We start from the raw sequence: 20,638 nt of genomic DNA, 5'->3' as shown, positions 1-20,638 counted from the left end.
TCCTACTTACTTAGGTATTATACTTTATGCAAACATTATGATGTCTTAATTAAATATTAACTTTTATGTTTTTATTTTAAAATCTATATTAATATAGAATAGGTACTTCCTTTTTGCCTTTTACGACGCACAATAGGGATCTAGTTATAGATTTATACGGTTTTACTATTTAAATTCTACTTTATACATAATAGGTATTTTATTATTTTACAAGGTTCGAGGTTTTTGAGATGGATAATATGAATATGGTAGGTAATCAAATTCAAATTCAACTGAATTTGCCTTTTAATAGCAGCTCTTACTCGGTATTTTGTTAACTTGCAAATTAACCAAAAGTTGGCAAAATTTATATTACAAACCTGATTCATCTGCATATTTGTTGATAACTGGTATACATTTATATTTACATACGGCTAATTTTTACCACCTTAAAACTATAGATTAATCTCCTAATTATAATTTTATATTAGCAATTTTGATTACCTTTATACTTGTATAAATAAATATACAATGTTATGTTAAGCACATGATTACATATTTATTTCAATAGCTCTCTGTATATTAATTTATTCACTCGAATTTGTCAGTTTTCAATTTTTTTAGTTTTTTTTTCTGTAAAGACCAATAAAATTTTATTTGTTTGGTAAAAATGCGTTAAAATTTAATATAAGGCTCCTGATATATCGTTCTAATAGCAGTAGAAAAATATTAAAAATACATAGGCACAATTTTTTTTTATAAGCATTTAAAGTTCAAATTTTGACTAAATTTAATTATTATATTGTAGTTGAAAATTTATAAAATGTTTAACTTTTATAGCTAAGGATTGAAAACTGAAAACAAGGCTCCACGTAAATAGGTTATATATAAATTACTTTATTCACAATAATATCATCAAATATACTTGGTAATATCATAGGCTGAGTGACCGTTTTCGCTCAGAATCGTTTTTCTTATACAATGATATTATATCATTGAATTCAAATTTAACACCATCCATTACAGTGACCCACTTGTAACCTACTGTACAGCAGAGCAACATCCACTTACCCACCTTTTTTTTGTTTGTTTTTCCTGCTGCTTTTGAAAACTATGTATTATTAGCTAACTAACACACATCATTGTAAAATCATTACATTTATTGCCCAGCGCATATTATACTATTATATTGTATTGCGACATTTTGCAGCCCAAATGACAATATAAATACAAATCAATAATTTTCTGAATATTAATAATTAATAAATGACTAATTTACCAAAAAAGCAATTAATGATAAAAATTATAATACAAATATTATACTTATATTAAATTTACCTACACCTAGAATAATTTTTATTCATGGCATTTTAGATATTTACAGATAAATAATTTGTCTAATTGATCAAATTTGTAAAGGCTTATATCTAGCGTTTTAATTATAAGGCAGATATCTACTTACGGTAACTGAGCACATACAGTAAACTTTTGGTACGACGAATGTCAACGTCTCAATTTTTTCATATTTTGGACTAAATTTAAATCATCTTGAAATTATTCTACATGATTATTTGACTGTTTTATAAATATCTACTACCTTTATTGTATAACTATACTATTAAAATATACGTAGGTTCCTACTTACCTTTTTTACCATCGTCATTCGTAGGTATTATTTTATCTTTAAATTTTAAAACAGCGTCAATAATGACTGATGCTGGAAGAGCTGGTTTTCGACCAACCATTTAGAATTTTAATAATGTCTATAAGAACTCAAAAATAAAAAATATTGTGAGTACCTTTAATTAAGTATTTGTGAGCAAATAAAGTGAGCACTGGTAGGTAATGGTATTAAATAACAGATTCACTCATAACATGTGCTACAGCAGTACGTGGTTCTTCCAAATAAGTTGTTAAAATCGCTAACAATATTATAAATGAAATTACATATTATAATTTATATAAATAGCAAATGTATACAGGAATATTGGGCCTACCACATTATTATACCTATATTCATAATCGAAGAACGTGTGTGCCTGTCAGCTGAACATAGTAATAAACGCTTAAAATTAGAAGAAAACTCCAGAACGTTTTAATTTGTTAAGGACACTTGCACTGCAGCACACAGTGCATTATACAAATATAATTATATATTATGTTCACAAAACAAATATTAATATCACCATGAGTATAAAATAAAATTAAAATAAACTATAGGATTTAAAATTAATAATAATACTATAATCTACGTAGGATGTAGGGTTCCATTTTTAAAATAAAAAGATGAATATTACAAATTAACAGATAACAATAAAAACAATTGTTAAAATAATTGTTTTATAATTGAGGTGTGACATTTCAAAACGTACTATTTCCAAAATGCCATGAATTAAGTTGTACATTAATTCATATGAAAAAATGGCCAAGGAATCGAACGTCGTGGTCAAATTGAACAAAAATGAACTATTTTCACTGTTAAATTGAATTTAATTATCTGTTATTGAGGCATAACGTACTTTTTTCATGTCCAATATTAGGTCAAAAAGAACTATTTACAAATTGCATCAAAACATTATATTTGCCGTGATAAATACATGTTTGGTTTAAAATTATGCGGCAAACCGCTAATAACCTAACCGCAAACTCCTAATATTCATTTTTTATAAACCGTACTAATTCCATATAACTTCAAAACACACCATGTTCTATATTATAAATATAGAAAACGAAATTAAAGTAAATACAAAATGTACTTTTTCCAGTTGTTTTAAATTACATAAAATCTTTCCTGTACATTTTAAATAATTCTTTTATAAAAATTAACTTTGCAAATTAATACGAATAGTTTATTTAATTATTTCTACATCTAAAAACATTATCATCATACACCAAGCATTGTGATTATTGATAGTCAAATGCTCCAAAAGTGTTGATGATCAGTGATACTAACATATTCATATTATCCATCTCAAAAACCTCGAACCTTGTAAAATAATAAAATACCTATTATGTATAAAGTAGAATTTAAATAGTAAAACCGTATAAATCTATAACTAGATCCCTATTGTGCGTCGTAAAAGGCAAAAAGGAAGTACCTATTCTATATTAATATAGATTTTAAAATAAAAACATAAAAGTTAATATTTAATTAAGACATCATAATGTTTGCATAAAGTATAATACCTAAGTAAGTAGGAATGTACCTACTAAAAACTTATGTTGTAATATATATATTTGTTTAATGTACGTATTATATTATTATATTTTCAAAAATACCATTGGAGAATTTTTATGATGATGACAATGATTATAAGTTCTTCTTAAACCAATAATGATTTAGGTCAATTTTATTTAAGTGACTGAAGTTTATTTCTTAATATAATATAAATACTACTTAGTACTGTTTTTCTTTGAAAGTGCATCAAGATGTTTTTTATTTGATTTAGTAATTTTTTTTGCTTTGAAAGATAAAATTCATTGCATGCATAATTATTATTATAAATAAACAATATTTTTATTTTTGAAAGTTGTTTTTTAAAAAAATATTTGATAAATTAACATGGTGATTTTTTTTGAACAAAGCTCTATTATGGTATTTATTTATTTGTTTTTGTACAATTTATTTTGTTTTTAAAGATTGAAACTCATTGCATTATATTATGCAAGATTATTATTATTATTAACAGTTATTATTTTTCAATTTATGTTCTAAAGAAACATTTTATAAGCAAATAAGCACTGGATGTCAATCCAATTCTGAGTAACGACTGCCCTTGAAAAGGCAAATTTAGTTGAATTTGAATTTGATTGCCATTATATTTAAACTAATAATTAAGACCCCATGGGTAAATTGAATTTTACGGGTTTCCCGATGTTGAACAAATTCCAAAACCGGTCAAACAAATTCAAACAAATAACGTACTAAATATTGGCAAAAGAAAAATTTCAAAAATACGATTATTTACCTATGAGGGGGGCTGGGGAAACGTTTCCTCAGCCACTGTGGGTAAATTAATTTTCCGGGGTACCTGATGTCAAACAAATTCTGATTCGGGTCAAACAAATTCAAACAAACAACGTACTAAATATTGGCAAAAGAAAAATTTCAAAAAGTCGATTATTTACCTATGAGGGGGGCTGGGGAAACGTTTCCTCAGCCCCCCACGGGTAAATTTAATTTTCCGGAGTACCTGATGTCAAACAAATTCTGATTCGGGTCAAACAAATTCAAACAAATAACGTACTAAATATTGGCAAAAGAAAATTTACGAAAATTGATATGTGGGGGGCTGGGGAAACGTACGTGTATCTACTGACGAGGTATAACACATTTACTGTACACACACCCAACTACCTCCCAAAACCACCCAACTTTGAGGAGCAATATCTCATCAACGGATTAACGAAAAATGAAAATTTGAACGTAATAATTAATGAAAAAAATAGTTTTATTCAATTATGAAATTTTAAGTATAGGTTACCATTTGAAAATCAAAAGTTGATAGTGGTTTACCTAATAAATATAAGGGTGAAAAATATAAAAAAAATATTCAATTCTAGAACAGCATAAATCTACAATTTTGAAAAAAAAAAATTTTGAAAAAAGTCAATACTTTTTCAAATAATGAGTGTTGTTTGATAAAAGAATCACCCTGTATTGTAAATATGATAATGGGATACGATTCTTGGAATAGCCAGGCGTGGGAATGTATAGATAATACATTGAATTACGTCCTGTGAGGTCCACGGATATATCGATGGACCTGCAGGGGAAAGGTAGGAGAGCACGAGGCCCTATAAAACCAGACCTGAAACGGCCTGTAGATTAGACGTGATTTACCATAGCACCTTCGTGAGAGACAGGATAGGTAACGATTTTGTCAATTTGGACTTGGAGTGTTTTATGAAGAACAATTTTAAATATACAACTTAAACTTTTCAACAAAGTCTAATTATAATTTATCAACCTACCTAAGAAATCCTCTACCAACGGTCCTGCTACCTGCAACTAATAAACTAAACAATTAACCCAATTGTTAGTTTATAACAGGTTTACTTTTAGGTGCCTACAACGGTAAAATAACTACTTAAATTAATTTTTGCCGAAAAAAATGTATTTGAAAATGACAGTGTGTGTATAAAATATAATAATATATTTTAAAAGCTTCAAGTACTAACTAAAATCGTCTTTCTTCGTTTAAATATCTAATTTCGTTAAATTTGAACATAAAAAAACTAAAAACAAAGTGCGTTTTTATATTTTTTGGTTACATGATAAACTATAACTAATGTGGAATCTTGTTTTACATTTTCAATCCTTACCTATAAAAGTTGAAAATTTTATACATTTTTAATTACAAATTCATTTTTAAATTTTAAATTTGAAGTTCTGTCAAAATTCGAACTTTAAATGCTTATTAAAAAATGTGTTAAGTTCACTTTCCCATCAAACAAGATACTGAAGTTGAAAATCGAATAATCTTTCAACTATTTATAGTGTACACAGACACACAAAAAAAAAATAAAAATAAAATCAATAAATAATTTTATCATTGTAAAATTCACTCAAAATCTTATACTTTAGATATAACATTGTCTAATTTATATTATTTATTCATTTAACACAGTTATTTTATAATAGACATTTTAAGTTCAAATTTGGATGAAATCATATATTGAAACAGAGAATAACAATTTAGTTATTTTGTAGTAATTCAAAATATGATTGTTGAGTACTTGAAACTTTTAAAATATATTATTATTTATTACCTATATTCTAAACACACAATAAAATATCCAAATACAATTTTTTCAGCAAAAATTAACTTATCCTACTGTAGTACTAATGCCCAATAGCTTAAAATAAATCAATTTTTTTTTATTTAAAAGTAGAGAATATTTTGTAGGATGGATCAAAGCCCGATTTTGAAAATTATAATTTTAGAATCTGGAACATGCATTTGAATAATGCACAATATTTGTTCTTTTTTAAACGTATTTGTCTACTACAATGTAAAATAAAATAAAAATTCGAGCTTTGATCCGACCTGCCAAAAATTATCATCTTTCAGATAAAAAAAAAATGACCAAAATCCGACATAGCAACGAGGCTTGAGAGTTTTTTTTCTGTAAAAGCATTTTGTTCATCAAAATAGTGCTTCGATAATAGTCATCGAATTCAATCACTGACGACCTGTGTATGCGTGTGAGTAAATATTTTTATCTGCGCGTGTAATTATAGCTCACTCGCACTAATATCGATTTACATACTCACACACATTCACGTTCCATGCGAGATGGATACAACATGTAAATTGGATTGCCTAAATTTTACTCCTTAATAAATGACCGGCACCGACACCCGGCTTAAAGAACTACAAAAGAAATGGAAGAGCTTACGCGATGCTTTCAGAAAAGAACACACCAAGTATAATAAATCTGGTTCTCAAGCATAAAAAAAAACGATGCTTTGTCATTTTTAACACTGAATTTACAGTTCGAGTGTTCGACAGAGTTTAGCCTAATTCAGTTACAAAATATACCTACTATTTTATACCTATATAATATTTACTTATTATATAGAATTAATTTTAGGCTATATATTGCTTTGACTTAATTTGAGCTTTCTATACAAGAGAAATTTTTGATATGAAGTGATTAAAGACAGAATTTTGACGATTTTCTAAATTAACTAAAATATGCAAATTATTTTTAGATTCTAAGTGGAGTGATTTTAAAATTCTCAATAGTTTTCAAAAGAGGGAAAAATAACACAACAATATTAAGGAAAAACTGGAATTTTTACGCAAAATCGGTTCTTGACAAAATCGATTTTGTTGTTTGGTGTAACTCTACAACAAATGAACCATATATAAATATAACGTATTTACATGACATTTTCACGGGTTGTTTATATTAAAATTTTCTATTCACGATTAAATTTTGAAAATATTTTGATTTGTTTTGAATTGTTTAGAAACATTTTCAGTTTCCAATTTTATTAGTCTTTTTTTTATGAATGTCAATAAAACTTTATTTGTTGAGAAAGAGCTTGAAAATTTAATACTTTTCCTTCTATAATGTTACAATGATATTCAAAAAATATTAAAAGTCCTCAGTCACAGTTTAATTTTATAAGCATTTAAAGTTCAATTATTCACAAAATACGCAAAATTCACGAAAATTAGCAAATTATTTTTAATTATGAATTCATAACAATGTTTCTTTGAAAGCAAAGGTCTGAAAATGTAATACAAGATTATTCATAAATTTGCCTGTATTTACCAAAAAAAAAAAAATGTCTACAATCAAATTAAATTAAATTTTTATGAGCGTTTGAAGTCCATATTTTTACAATATTGGGTATTCGCTCGATTTTGAGTTAGGAATTCATAAAGATTTTTCTTTTTAAATCTAAAATTTTAAAATGTAATACAAGATTTTTCATAAGTTTGTTTGTCTTTATCAAAATAAAAAAAAATTGTTTACAAGCAAATTAAATACATTTTTTATGAACATTTGAAGTTTATATTTTTACATGCAAGATTGGATATTCACTCAATTTTTCATGTAGCGATTTTGTTTGCGCCACTGCCGGACATACTAGTATGGCGGTTGTCGGCAAAGACTCGCGATTGTGTTGGGGGGCAGGAGCGGAAAGGGTTACCCTAAAATGGTGGTACTACAATTTGGAAGACGGAAACACTTGTATTTCTTACAAAGACTTATATATTATAATATAATAATTCGTTTTTTAATGGTGGGCGCCCAGATCTTAATCCTTACGTACTGACAAATCTACATATTAATACAAACAATAATAATAATTGGCCCACGAACAGATGTATACATTATAATTTACACAAACGAAAACGACCTGACTCGGCGGCACCTCAACACTTCGACGACTATGGTTAGATTGACGGCGGCTCCTCCTGTTGGACCTCGCCGGAACGGAAACGGCAGACAAATTCTCCCAGCACAGTGAAACGCCGGTGTAACAGACCCTAGTATATTTTTACCAGGGGTAAAATTAACCTAGAATGATTTTACCCCCCTTAAAATTTTACCGGGGGTATAAATATCCTAGGTTTATTTTACCCCCGGTAAAAATATACTAGGTTAATTTCACCCCCGGTAAAGATATCCTAGGATAATTTTACCCCCGGGGGTAAAAATGTTTGAGAGTAGGTATTAGAAACCTGCGACACCGGGCCGTATCACCGCCAAACGGGAACGAGCGCGATGTTCGGTTCAGCCGTCAGCCGCGCACGAACAATACTTCGATCACAAAGCTCTCACTGATATATTTGGCGCATTTTGCCAGCTTGTCACACACACGTGAACAATTCTTTTAATCTTAACACTCGAGCGCACACTAGGTTTGCCGGCACGCATCGGCGCATTGAGCGATGACGCTCGTTGCGCTCACATCAACTGCTGGAACACGATGACTATATGTGGCGGCGCACAATACGATGTCGACCAAAACCACAAGGGGTTTTAAAGCGGCCAAACTGACGGCACCCTATGTAACGCGGGTACAACCACGGCCCAATGCGGCGAGCCGACGAAACGGTGCGCCGAGCTCAACCGCCGGGCAAAGACGAGTATTATGGCGGAGGAGGGGGTATAAACCCACCTCGCGAGCTTCGACCGTCCGCTGAACCACTAGGAGAGAAAGTGTCGAAGCTATACGGTGGCACGAAAACACGTCTGTGTTCGAACAGATTTTGTTATTTTATTGTTAATCAAAAACAAATAAAAACTGTAGATATATGAACATTTTTAGTTTTATTTGCTATACACCAAAAAATTTTGAAAATATATTTACACTTTTTGAGTTGTTAATGAACATTGCCAGTTTTCAATAAATTCAATAAAAAGGTGGGCAAGTGGGTGTCGCTCTGCTGTACAGAAGATTACAAGTGGGTCACTGTTATAGATGGTGTTAAATTTGAATTCAATGATATAATATCATTGTATAAGAAAAACGATTCTGAACTAAAATGGTCAGTCAAGTGGGTCACTGTATAATGGACAGTGTTAGATTTGAATTCAGTTATAATATAATATCATTGTATAAGAAAAACGATTCTGAGAGAAAACTGTCGGTCAGCCTATGATATTACTAAATATATTTGATGAAATTATTGTGAACAAAGTAATTTATATATAACCTATTTACGTGGAACCATGTTTTAAATTTTCAATGCTTCGCTATAAAAGTTGAACATTTTATACATTTTCAACTACAAAATAATTATTAAATTTTACAACGATATATCAGGAGCCTTGTATTAAATTTTCACGCTTTTTTATCCAACAAATAAAATGTCATTGATATTTTTAGAAAATTAAACTAAAAAAATGTAAAACTTACTATGTCCGTAAACAGCTCAAAAAGTGTCAAATTATTTTCAAAATTTTATGGTGTATAGGCAAATGAAAATATGCACATTCAGTAAAATTTCCATGTATCTATAGTTATATATTCGTTTTTGAATAACAATAAAATAACAAAACCATTACATGAGAAATCGAGTGAATATCCAATATTGTAAAAGTATGAACTTTAAACGCTCATAAAAATATTTTAATTTGAATTGCTTGTAGAAATTTTTTTGGTTGATAAAGATAGACAAACTTATGAATAATCTTGTATAACAATTTCAAATCTTAAATTTAAAAAGAAATTTTTTTTGAATTCTCAACTCAAAATAATTTGCTAATTTTCGTGATTTGTCTGTATTTTTTCAAGATTTGAACTTTAAATTATTGTAAAAATAACTGCGTTATAGGATTTTTAATATTTTTCAAATGTCATTGTTACAATATAGTAGGAGCCTTGTATTACATTTTCAAGCTGTTTTCCCAACAAATAACGTTTTATTGACATTCATAGAAAAAATAAAGGTGGGCAAGTGGATATCGCTCTGCTGTACCTACATTAGGTTACAAGTGCGGCACTGTATAATGGATGGTATTAAATTTGAATTCAATGATATAATATCATTGTACAAGAAAAACGATTCTGAGCGGAGACGGTATGTCTGTCTATGTTATATATATTGCAATTTTAGGAAAAATTTCAAACTTAAATTGTATTTTTTTATAGTATTTTGACGTATTTTAATGTTTTTACGAAAAATATACCGAAAAGAATATTTTAATTTTCGCTATTATTGTTTTCGCTGTTAAAACCGTTCGCGATTTTGACTTTTGCGATTATTTTTTCGCGATTTTAACTGGCACCCGTCTGTCTAGGTTTAAAACATATTATATACTTATCTATGGTATTAAAAAAATAATTGACCTATAATAGGTACCTAAAATAAATTCCAAATTAATCACATCACATTAATTAAGTACTTATAACGCATTATACATCAACAACAAACCGTGATACTATCATAGACCATATTATTGTCGTAGAGTGTAGACGATAAACCACAATGTCGATAAAATCAAATTTATTAATTCATGTGATGGTAATTAATAGTGATAACTTATAACATTTGATACTATATTAATATAATACACTATCAGTACTTGTGGGCGAGTTAAACGTCCAGACGTATTACCATAGAACGTATTACATATTTTTATATCAACTATAATATTATGTAAGTATTATAATATTATATCTGTGGTTATGACTTGTGAATATTCGTCTCGTTATGATGTTTAATTTTAGGTGTCACATACTCTAATACTAATTTTATTGGTAAAAAAAAATATTTACCTGCAAATTTACCAAGCTTACAGTTACATCTATAGATTTATTCATGATTATATTTTTATTTAATTTGCCTTATTATGTGTTGTGTTGCTCGTTTGTATGTAAATGTGTAATGACATAGGTACACGTCATAATTTACAAGACAAATCAAATCCTGGATTATTTTTCAATACTTTCACTTAACAATAAACATGTGTAAACATTTGTAGGTAAGTTTTAGAAGTATCATAACTCTTGTTTCTTATTTAAGATTGTTGATATATTAAATTATTTTATATTTATGTTATTTATTTAGATACAGTAAATGGCAACATTATGTCATTGATGGAGAATATGCAAGTATAACAAATAATTTGTCCTGAATTATTTCTGCTGATGTTATACTCTGTGGATTTTAGTCCAGATTTTAACCTCTCAAATTGGTTTTGCTTAACTGTGGAGCTATTTCAAATAAATTTGACCGGATTTGATTAATTGTAATCAAACAATCAACTATTAAAAATTTACTGATTTTAATAATTATAATATTTATTACATTTCATACAATTAACAGTGGATTGATACATCAGTTTAATTAAAAGTACAGTACCTAAAATACAGAATCTTGTGAGTGTTTTGTATCACAATATACACCAAGTAATGAAGACTTTTTCAAAGATTTAGAATTACAAAACATTAACAATATGAATAAATAAACATTTTGTACTGTTAAACCATATTAAGGCCATCAAAAGGTTCAAATGCTTACAAACTACTAATTGTTTAAATATTTTAAATATCTGTAAAAAAAAAACATCAATTTAATTTGTTAAAAAATTATAAGCACAACAACAGTAGTTTTTTGGTATCATTAAGATGTATCATGGCATGTATAATGTTTACAGAGTATTATGATTTATGAATAAATAGATTTAAATTTAATATATTTATTAGTTGTATACTAATTGGAAATGTATTAAGATAAATTGCCAACACTGTATTATAAAAATTCAAAGTGTTAGAAAATTATTTATTGTATTTGAATATTATAATGTTACACATTTGGTACTGCAACAAATTGTATTAAAATATTTAAATCATTGGTATAATATTAATATTTTTAATTAACTACATCAAAATATAACGCAGACCCGTGGGAGGCATTGCCCCCTAATCCCCCCTTAAACAAATCCTAATTTTTATACCACATTTCACCTAGGTTACATAATTCTAACTTTATTCTATTTCAAAATATAATGTATTTAACTATATGTAACATGTAAGTGAATATGGATTTATATTTTATATTCACTTTATTTTTCGAAATTTATATTGATAGATAGAAATAATACCTATATTTTTCGGTAGGAAGTGGCGCGCTGAGCACGCATAAAGTTTTCTTTTAAACAGCGTTACAATATGGTAACGAGAAATTGTTTGTAGTTGACCTATATATATATATTTATAAAACATAATAATGTTTTCGTAAATTTATTTTATACAAATAGAAAATATAATATAATTATTTAAATACAGAATATTTTATATTATTCGTCGGTTTACGGACGATGATTTCACGTTATAACGTCATAAGAAAACATTGATGACAAATTGCAAACTCTTATGAATTGAAAGGAATTATTATCACTGAATTATTATTATTTTTTATAATACAAAGAAGTAGTTACCACTTACCGAAATAGCCATTGTTGAATATAACTTTCTAAGAACTTTGTATAGGCCAGACTTAACAAACTATCTAAAAAGTCTCGATGACGAACAATAAAAATAAAAGATCGTACTTAGCTTTGCTCCGACTTTGCCTGGTATTGACAACGGTCAAGTGTCCAATATCTAAGCTCCCAAACGGTCTTACAAGAGAAAATCTACGCCATATAAAAAAAAATTAAGAAATTAAAAAATTAAAAATAAATATAAAATAACACGTCGTCCACGATTCTTTCGAGTTAAAATTTTTTTTATAAGCATTTCAAGTTCAAATATTGACAAAATACGTAAAAATGACGAAAATTTGCAAATATTAAATTAGAAATTCATAAAAATTTTTTTTTTAATCTAAATTTTTAAAATGTAATACAATATTCCTCACAAGTTTTTCTACACTTATCAAAAAAAAAATTGTATAAGAGATTCAAACTATTATTTGCTTATATTTACTTGATTTCTCTAGTAACGGTTTTCTTATTTTGTTGTAATTAAAAAACGAATGACTGTGGATATAATGTATAATAATATATAATGACGTATAGAAATATTATATAAGTACTTGACGACGATAAATTAATAATCTATTTTATAAATTGTTATTAATATTGTTGTTAATTTGTTATTCATCAATAGTCAGTAAACGTTTTTTTGGTAGGTATCAGGTAATAGATAAATATATAAATTACTTTATTCACAATAATATTATCAAATATACTTAGTAACACGAACTACTACACGATAGTTCGTGCCTAGTACTATCATAGGCTGACTGACAGTCTTCGCTCAGAATCGTTTTTTTTATACAATAATATCATATCATTGAATTCAAATTTAATACCATCCATTATAGTGACCCATTTGTAACGTACTGTACTTCCATTAAATTTTTCCGGTGTTGAGTATCTTTCTCTGCTGTTGTCCCTACTGTGTTGTTTTCTATTTGCGTCATCTCCACGATTTCTGTTGTTATATCTATTCCTGCTTGTATCTCTGGACCTGTCGTAGGAGTTTTTCCTATCCCTTGAATAAGACCTATCTCTATTATTGCTCATTTCTCTGTTGTTATCTCTGTATTTATGGTTATTATATCTATCTTTACTATTTTCTCTGAACTTATAGTCGTTGTACCTATCGGGATAAGGACTTTTTTCACTATAATTGTTCCTGCCTTTGTAATCTGATTTGTGTGGATATGGACTTTTGTCTCTGTTGCGTGATCTATCTTCAAAATTTACTGTCTTGTCGTATTTTTTTAAATTGTTCATTTCGGTACATAGTTGATCAATTTTGTTTTTGTAATAACTGTCTATTCCTTCTAATTTTGTATTTAAACGTTTAATTTCTTGGTTGCTGTCTTTTGTTTCGGTATTTAATTGCATTACTTGTTTGTTCAAAATTTCTGTGTATTCGCTAAGTCCTGAGCTTCTTGAATTAATTCCAAATTGCATAAGTTCATATTTTTTTTAATTTTCTTTTAACTTTTTTAAGTTACTGTTATCGTGAAGTGAAATTGCGTGTAATATAGGTTCTCTTATACCTTTTAGAATGTAAACACAAATATCTTCCTCTTTCATATCCTTGTCTACTTGACTACATAAATATTCTATTTCCGTAACAAAACTAGAAATTGACTCTAAGTCGTTTTGTTTCCTATTTTCTAATTTTTCTTTCAGTATTATAGAGTATCCTATTGGTTGAAATTCGTTTATGAACTCGCTTTTTAAATTTTCCCATGACCAGTTTCTTCCTTTGTTTTCCAAGTTTTGTAAAAATTTGTTGGCAGTATCTTTCAGAAATATTGATAAGAATTTCATTTTTTCATTGTCGTCCCAATTGTTTATTTGTGCTGCTTTTTCGTACTGTCTAAGAAATGTTTTGATGTCTCCCCTTCCGGAAAAACTATCTGGTTTAATTATCATTTTTTCCATTTTGTGTTTTGGATTTTTCTTGAACTTCGTGTTTTTGTAATTCGTTTAAGGTTTCTTCAATGTCGTCTAATTCTGTGATCCCTTTATAATATTTTGATAATCTAGCCCTTAGATTATCTACGGTTCCTACGCTTTTAAATTGTTTAGATTTGCATAGTTCAATAAGTTCTGATTTTTTATGTGAATAAATATCTGTTAATTTAGTAATTTTCGAACCTAAGGCTATAAGCTCTTCGTCATTCATATCATATTAAGATTTAATTGAATTAAAGAAAAATTTTGTAATGAAAGAAGTTGATTTTTATTAATATATTTATACTTAACAATAACTACTTAATTTTTGAATATTAAAAATTAAAATATATTTTTTTTTTTTTTTGAAATAAACTAAATACAATTTTGAAGGGCGAACGAAAATTAAACTAATAAAAAATTATTTAAATTATTAAAAAACTAATCTACAATCCTAATATTAATATTTAAGTATATTACAAAACGTTGCTCACCTTGGCGTATATGTGTAGACGCACGGTTAGCAAAATTGTACTCACGCGGCACAAACGTTGTCTTGTCGGTAAGACAAAAATCGAACGCGTATTTGTTAGTTAATCGGTAACACGCACACAATTGCGTTCTGGGTTTCTACTGTACCCAAAACTCTTATAACTGTTATTTTAACTTGTAAAGCACTAAAATTTTGCTCCCGGTTACACTACCAGAAATGTACAATTAGTCGCACTTCACTTGAACAAAAAAAAAAAAACAAAAAATTATATATTGGTGTACTCACGAGGTACAAGCGTTGCTTTTTCCGTAAGAAAAAATTATCGAACGCGTATGTGTTACTCACTCGGTATACACACGCACAAAATTGCGTTCTGGGTTACTACTGCACACCAAAACACACACAAAAAGTATATTTTACTTTAACAGGTAAAAACACTAAACTTGCTCCGGGTTTTACTACCCAAAACGTACACAATTGTCGTACTTCACTTGTACAAAAAAAATTGGTGTGCCAAGGGAATTTTTCTCAGACCACACGTAAAAACTGTTGTACTTCTCGTACATAAACACTTCGAAAAATTAAACGTGCCAAGGTTGAGGTACCAGGGCACACGCACAAAAAAAAAAAAAAGTCTCCGCCCGTGAATAAGAACCCCGTTGGGCGCCACTCTGTGGTATCACCCGTATTAGACAATACGCGGTAAACCAACTATCGCCTTACCCTCGTATTCTCTAGTTAATGACACTCTCTAAAGTTAATTAGAATGGCACTGTTAACTCGTTGAGGTGCTTGTCAATTCTTAGTTCGTTCCTATCTAGTTGGAATGACTCAAAGATTCCATATACCTTGGCACTATTCAGTTTAATAAAACTTCATTGACACATAGTACGTATATCCCGGCGCTGTTCCTATAAAAGGTAAGAACGTAAGAATGACTAAAATAATGTTTAACTCGGGTTTTCAGGTCGGAAACACTTTTATTGTATTTAAAACAAACATAAATAAAACACTTAGCAAATTCAGATCGCCTAGCCCGTACTACGATCGGCGTTTCACACGCACGTCGTAGCTACGTTCTCGTCGAATCACTCAGCGACAACAGGGGGGTCTTGCCTGCGCGTACGGCGGTGTTATATAGAAAATATTATTGTCGCCTCAGCACATATTGCTTCGCTGGCCTGACCTATGTCAATAATTTACAATTTGAAATATTCCCACCTATATTACATATATATTAAATAATATTATTTTGACGACTGTCTGCAATATACGACAGTCCCCGTTGTTTTTTGGAAAAAATGCCCTCATTTTTTAATGCTATTGCTACATAAAAATGTTTAGACCCACTATCTTTACGGATGTAACACGACCTGTGTTGTGCATATATATAGAGCCTTTGAAGTATGTAATACTCACTTGTACAGGCGCCGTCGTACAGTGCGTATACGGTGTGTGTGTACTGTCACAGTTAAATAGTCCAGTTGTACGTTATTATATACCTATTATACTTATACATAATCATATTGTATTATTACTATTATTGTCGTGTTATAATTCATTTATACTAATACTGAAGTCATTAGTCCGTCCAGCGTCACTTTCAACAATACCATTGAATTCAAATTTAACAGCCCCTTTTATAGTCACCTATTTGTTATCTAATGTATAGCAGAGTGACATCCACTTGTAATAACGTAGAAATAAGATAAATATAAATACGACTCCTGTCGATAGTTATATTAAAATAGTAAAATTACGTTATTACCTTCCTCCAGGTGTTCGGAGGGCTCTCGAGATCGTGTATTCGAGAATTAGATCAAATACACCGTACAATATAATTGTATGGAAAGAAGCACATAGAATATATTAACTTCAATCAACGTAAAATATTATATTATATGCCTTACCTGATTAGCAGTTGCTTGTAGATAAGGTGGGTAACATAAAGTGCATTTATTATATTTATATTTAGGTACTAAATTGTGTATAATTTTAAATCAAAATCTAATAGTCATTAGGATTTTTGATAAGACAGTACCTACCTATATTCACGGCTACCACTCAATACTTTCCTATAAAATTTTGTATTTATTATATTCATTTAGTATTTAGTATAGTCATCAAAATATTATCTATTGACACAGTGCTATCAGTATTATGACTAACGACATTCTTGTTTTACCTATGTAGTGAAGCATAAAAATACAATGACGAAGTCAGAATTTAGAGGTCAGACTTAATTTTTTTACTAATTGAAATATATAGTATTTTCATACACGCCTGGCAGTATATAATTTTTATTAAATTATTGAATTATAAAATGTATGAAAATAAAATATATGCTTACAATACCCATAATGGCATAATATATGTCCGTTAGTAAAATGTAGATACTAATTGATATAAATAAATAGTATTTAATACTGAAATTTCAAATACATTAGAAAAATTATTTTTTGAGGAATATTTACATACTAATTTTTAACAGTTTATTAAATACTATGTATACTGTATAATAAGTACTTAAATAATATTTAAAAGTATTTTTATACAATAACGTGTCACTCTTTTTAAGCAAACACATGGTATTTGTTATCGCTCTAAGTAGGGGATACCCGAAGTCATCAGCGTAACTAGGGAGGAGGGCTTAGAACCCCTATGAGGTTTTACTTTTTAGCCCCTCCTTAGGCTTGTAGTTAAAACCAAAATCATTACAAAAAAAAAAAATGTGTAAAATAATAAATAATTATATTATAAAATATGATATAAAATAATTGAAATTGTGTATGTATGTACCAAGCATGAATTTATCATAATAGGTCATAGTTTTCATGGAAGAAATATTTGAGGTAAGAGAGTAAGAGCTTATCTGCGTACCTATTGCATAGTAGTTTCAAGCTTACCTATATAACGCCCCTATTATATATAATATTAATATATTATTGTATAACCTTTAAATAGGTGGTGCCCGTGTCCCGTATTCATATTACCTACATTAGTTGTATTGCCCTTTCGTACAGTGGTTGAATATTATTAATACTATTTGTCCATATATTTGCCAATCCTGGGACACCTCGTCCTCGTCTATTGCTCATCTTTTGCTCGACCTCTTGTGTTCATCGTCGTTTCTAGTCGGTAACGTAGACGATGTATTTTATTTACATACGCGCATGCACTCGTCGGTTCACCTGCCCGGCTGCCCGCCACGTAGCCGACGAGAAACGACGATAAACACAATAGGACGAGCAAAAGACGAAGACGAGTTGTGTTCGTCGTCGTTTCTCGTCGTCTACGTGGTGGGCAGGTGAAACGACGAGTGCATGCACGTATGTAAATAAAATATATTGGCTACGTTACCGACTAGAAAGTAGAAACGACGATGAACACAATAGGACAAGCAAAAGACGAGCAAAAGACAGGCAAAAGACGACGAGTTGTCCGAGGATTGGCAAATATATACTACTAAATGCCAAACAGCTATTAAAAAGATATTGAGTATGTTATATGATGAACTGAAGAATACATATTGAAACAGTAATAATTATAACAGATTAAAATAATAATTAATAATTTAAGTAAATTATAAATAATATTTTATGTTAATAATAATGCATTCCATTTTTTTTATAAAGGTGATTTCCTTAGTGTTCAACCAATGATCCTTCAGCGTAATGATGAAAAATTATATTAACATTTATGAAAATTGAAATATAATTATACATAGGTAATAATATATTTTTCTGCCGTGTAGAATTGATTTTTTTTTTATTGTTCTGAAGTCTGAAGTCTGTATACCTAAAATGTTAAAAATTTGAAATTTATCTGAAAATGTGTATTTGAGTACTATCTGTCATTCAGTGAAAATCAAAAATAGTCCAACAAATTGTAAAAATAAATGAAATTGAAAACATTTTAAACATTTAATTTATTACTTAAAATATATCATAATTTTTATTTTCATTCTATCTTAAAAATGTACCTAAAATAAATAAATAATCTGTCGTAAATAATCTCACCTAATTTAATTATTTTAAAAGGATGAGAACCGCTGGTATATAGTATATATATATATATAATATAATAATATGTTAGTTTATACACCAGTCGAACAGTAAACATTACATTCTTACACTGACTGTTAATCTGTGGAATAAATAAAATAATATTTTTATTAAAAATTATTGAATTATAAAATGTATGAAAATGAAATGTATTATTTGTATTACCTAGAGAGCACTAGTACAATTTTTTTGCTTAACAAGTGTTGTATTAAATACTTTTAAAAAGTATTTGAGTTGGTATCTGCCTATTATTAATAAACTATTAAAAATATTCTCCAAAAAATAATTTTTCTTACGTATTTCCTATTTAAGTTTTAAATACTATTTATTTTCACTATTAGTAGGTACCTAGATTTTAATAACCGAACTATGAGTTTTTTTTTATTATCAAACATCCGCACCAATCCGCCTTTCAAAGCATACATCGAAATAATGCTATCTGTGCTTAGTTTCTACACTAATCGAACAGTAACCTTACATACTTACTCCGACCGTTTATCTGTGGCAGGGGTGAAATGAAAGGTGGATGAGGGTTAATAGATTCACCCAGAACCTTAATAACATTTTTGTACAAGAAAATAATACTTTCTTTTATAAACTGCGTAAGCAGCTACCTTCATTATATTATGATACAAACAAAATAAATTTAATATTTTGAATAAATTCACTTTATAAGTTATAACTTATAACCCATCATTATTTTTTTTGAAACATATGTATTTCAACAGGTTAAGAACAATGGTGCAAAATATATTTTCGGAAATAATTATTTTGGAATTTAAATCATTCCGAAGTTGCCATTTTATGTTTATACGTAAACGCACAACATTGAACTTTACTGCCACGCTTATGGATAAATTAGATTTCTTTACGTATTTTAACGAGTTAATAATGATAGCGAAATCACATTCAGAGGGTCATATTATTTATACAACAAATTAAACTTGGACATTAAAAAAAAAAAATTAACACATTTTTGACTTAATCAAATTATTATTTATTTGCACCTAAATCTTATGATATTATATAGTTATAGTAGATTAATTAGCCTTCATAATATATTTGTTAGGTTAGGTTAGGTTGTTAGGTTTGTTCATAATATTTTCATTAAATTATTTTTGGGGAATATTTGAAATACTTTTTTTTATCAGCTTATTAAATACTAGGTAGCTACTCAAATACTTTTTGATTGTATTTTTAATAAACAATATTATAAAATAAACAAATAAAATTATTAATGCAGGATTATAATTTATATTCTTATTAATATCAAATAAACGAAATAATATTTAATGTCAATAATAATGCATTCAACCTATATTATGGTAATCTCACTTGCGAAAACACTGTCTTTTCCTTAAGCCAAAATATACCTAGGTACCTACTCATAAACTACCGTTGTTTATAAAAAAAATCGATCTCGTAGGTATATCTATGTATACACAGACGGCGTAACAAATAGAATGTAGTGTTCAGGGTTAAATCGCACAAAAACAAATGAATAAATTACTGTTCTTTTATTAGCACAAAAACATTGACACGTTGTTGTAATTCACTTGTACAAAAACTAAAAAATAATTGTAGCAGCAATTCTATCTAAAATTCCATCTTAAATGATAAATTTTACATTGCCTGTTAGTATAGTTTCCAATGAACGCTTTTTTTCGACATTGAGAAGTGTGACAAATTACCTACGTTTAACTATGAGAAA

The sequence above is a fragment of the Metopolophium dirhodum genome, chromosome 1, assembly GCF_019925205.1.
Source record: "Metopolophium dirhodum isolate CAU chromosome 1, ASM1992520v1, whole genome shotgun sequence".
Lineage (NCBI taxonomy): Eukaryota > Metazoa > Arthropoda > Insecta > Hemiptera > Aphididae > Metopolophium > Metopolophium dirhodum.
This window is presented reverse-complemented; position numbering follows the sequence as displayed.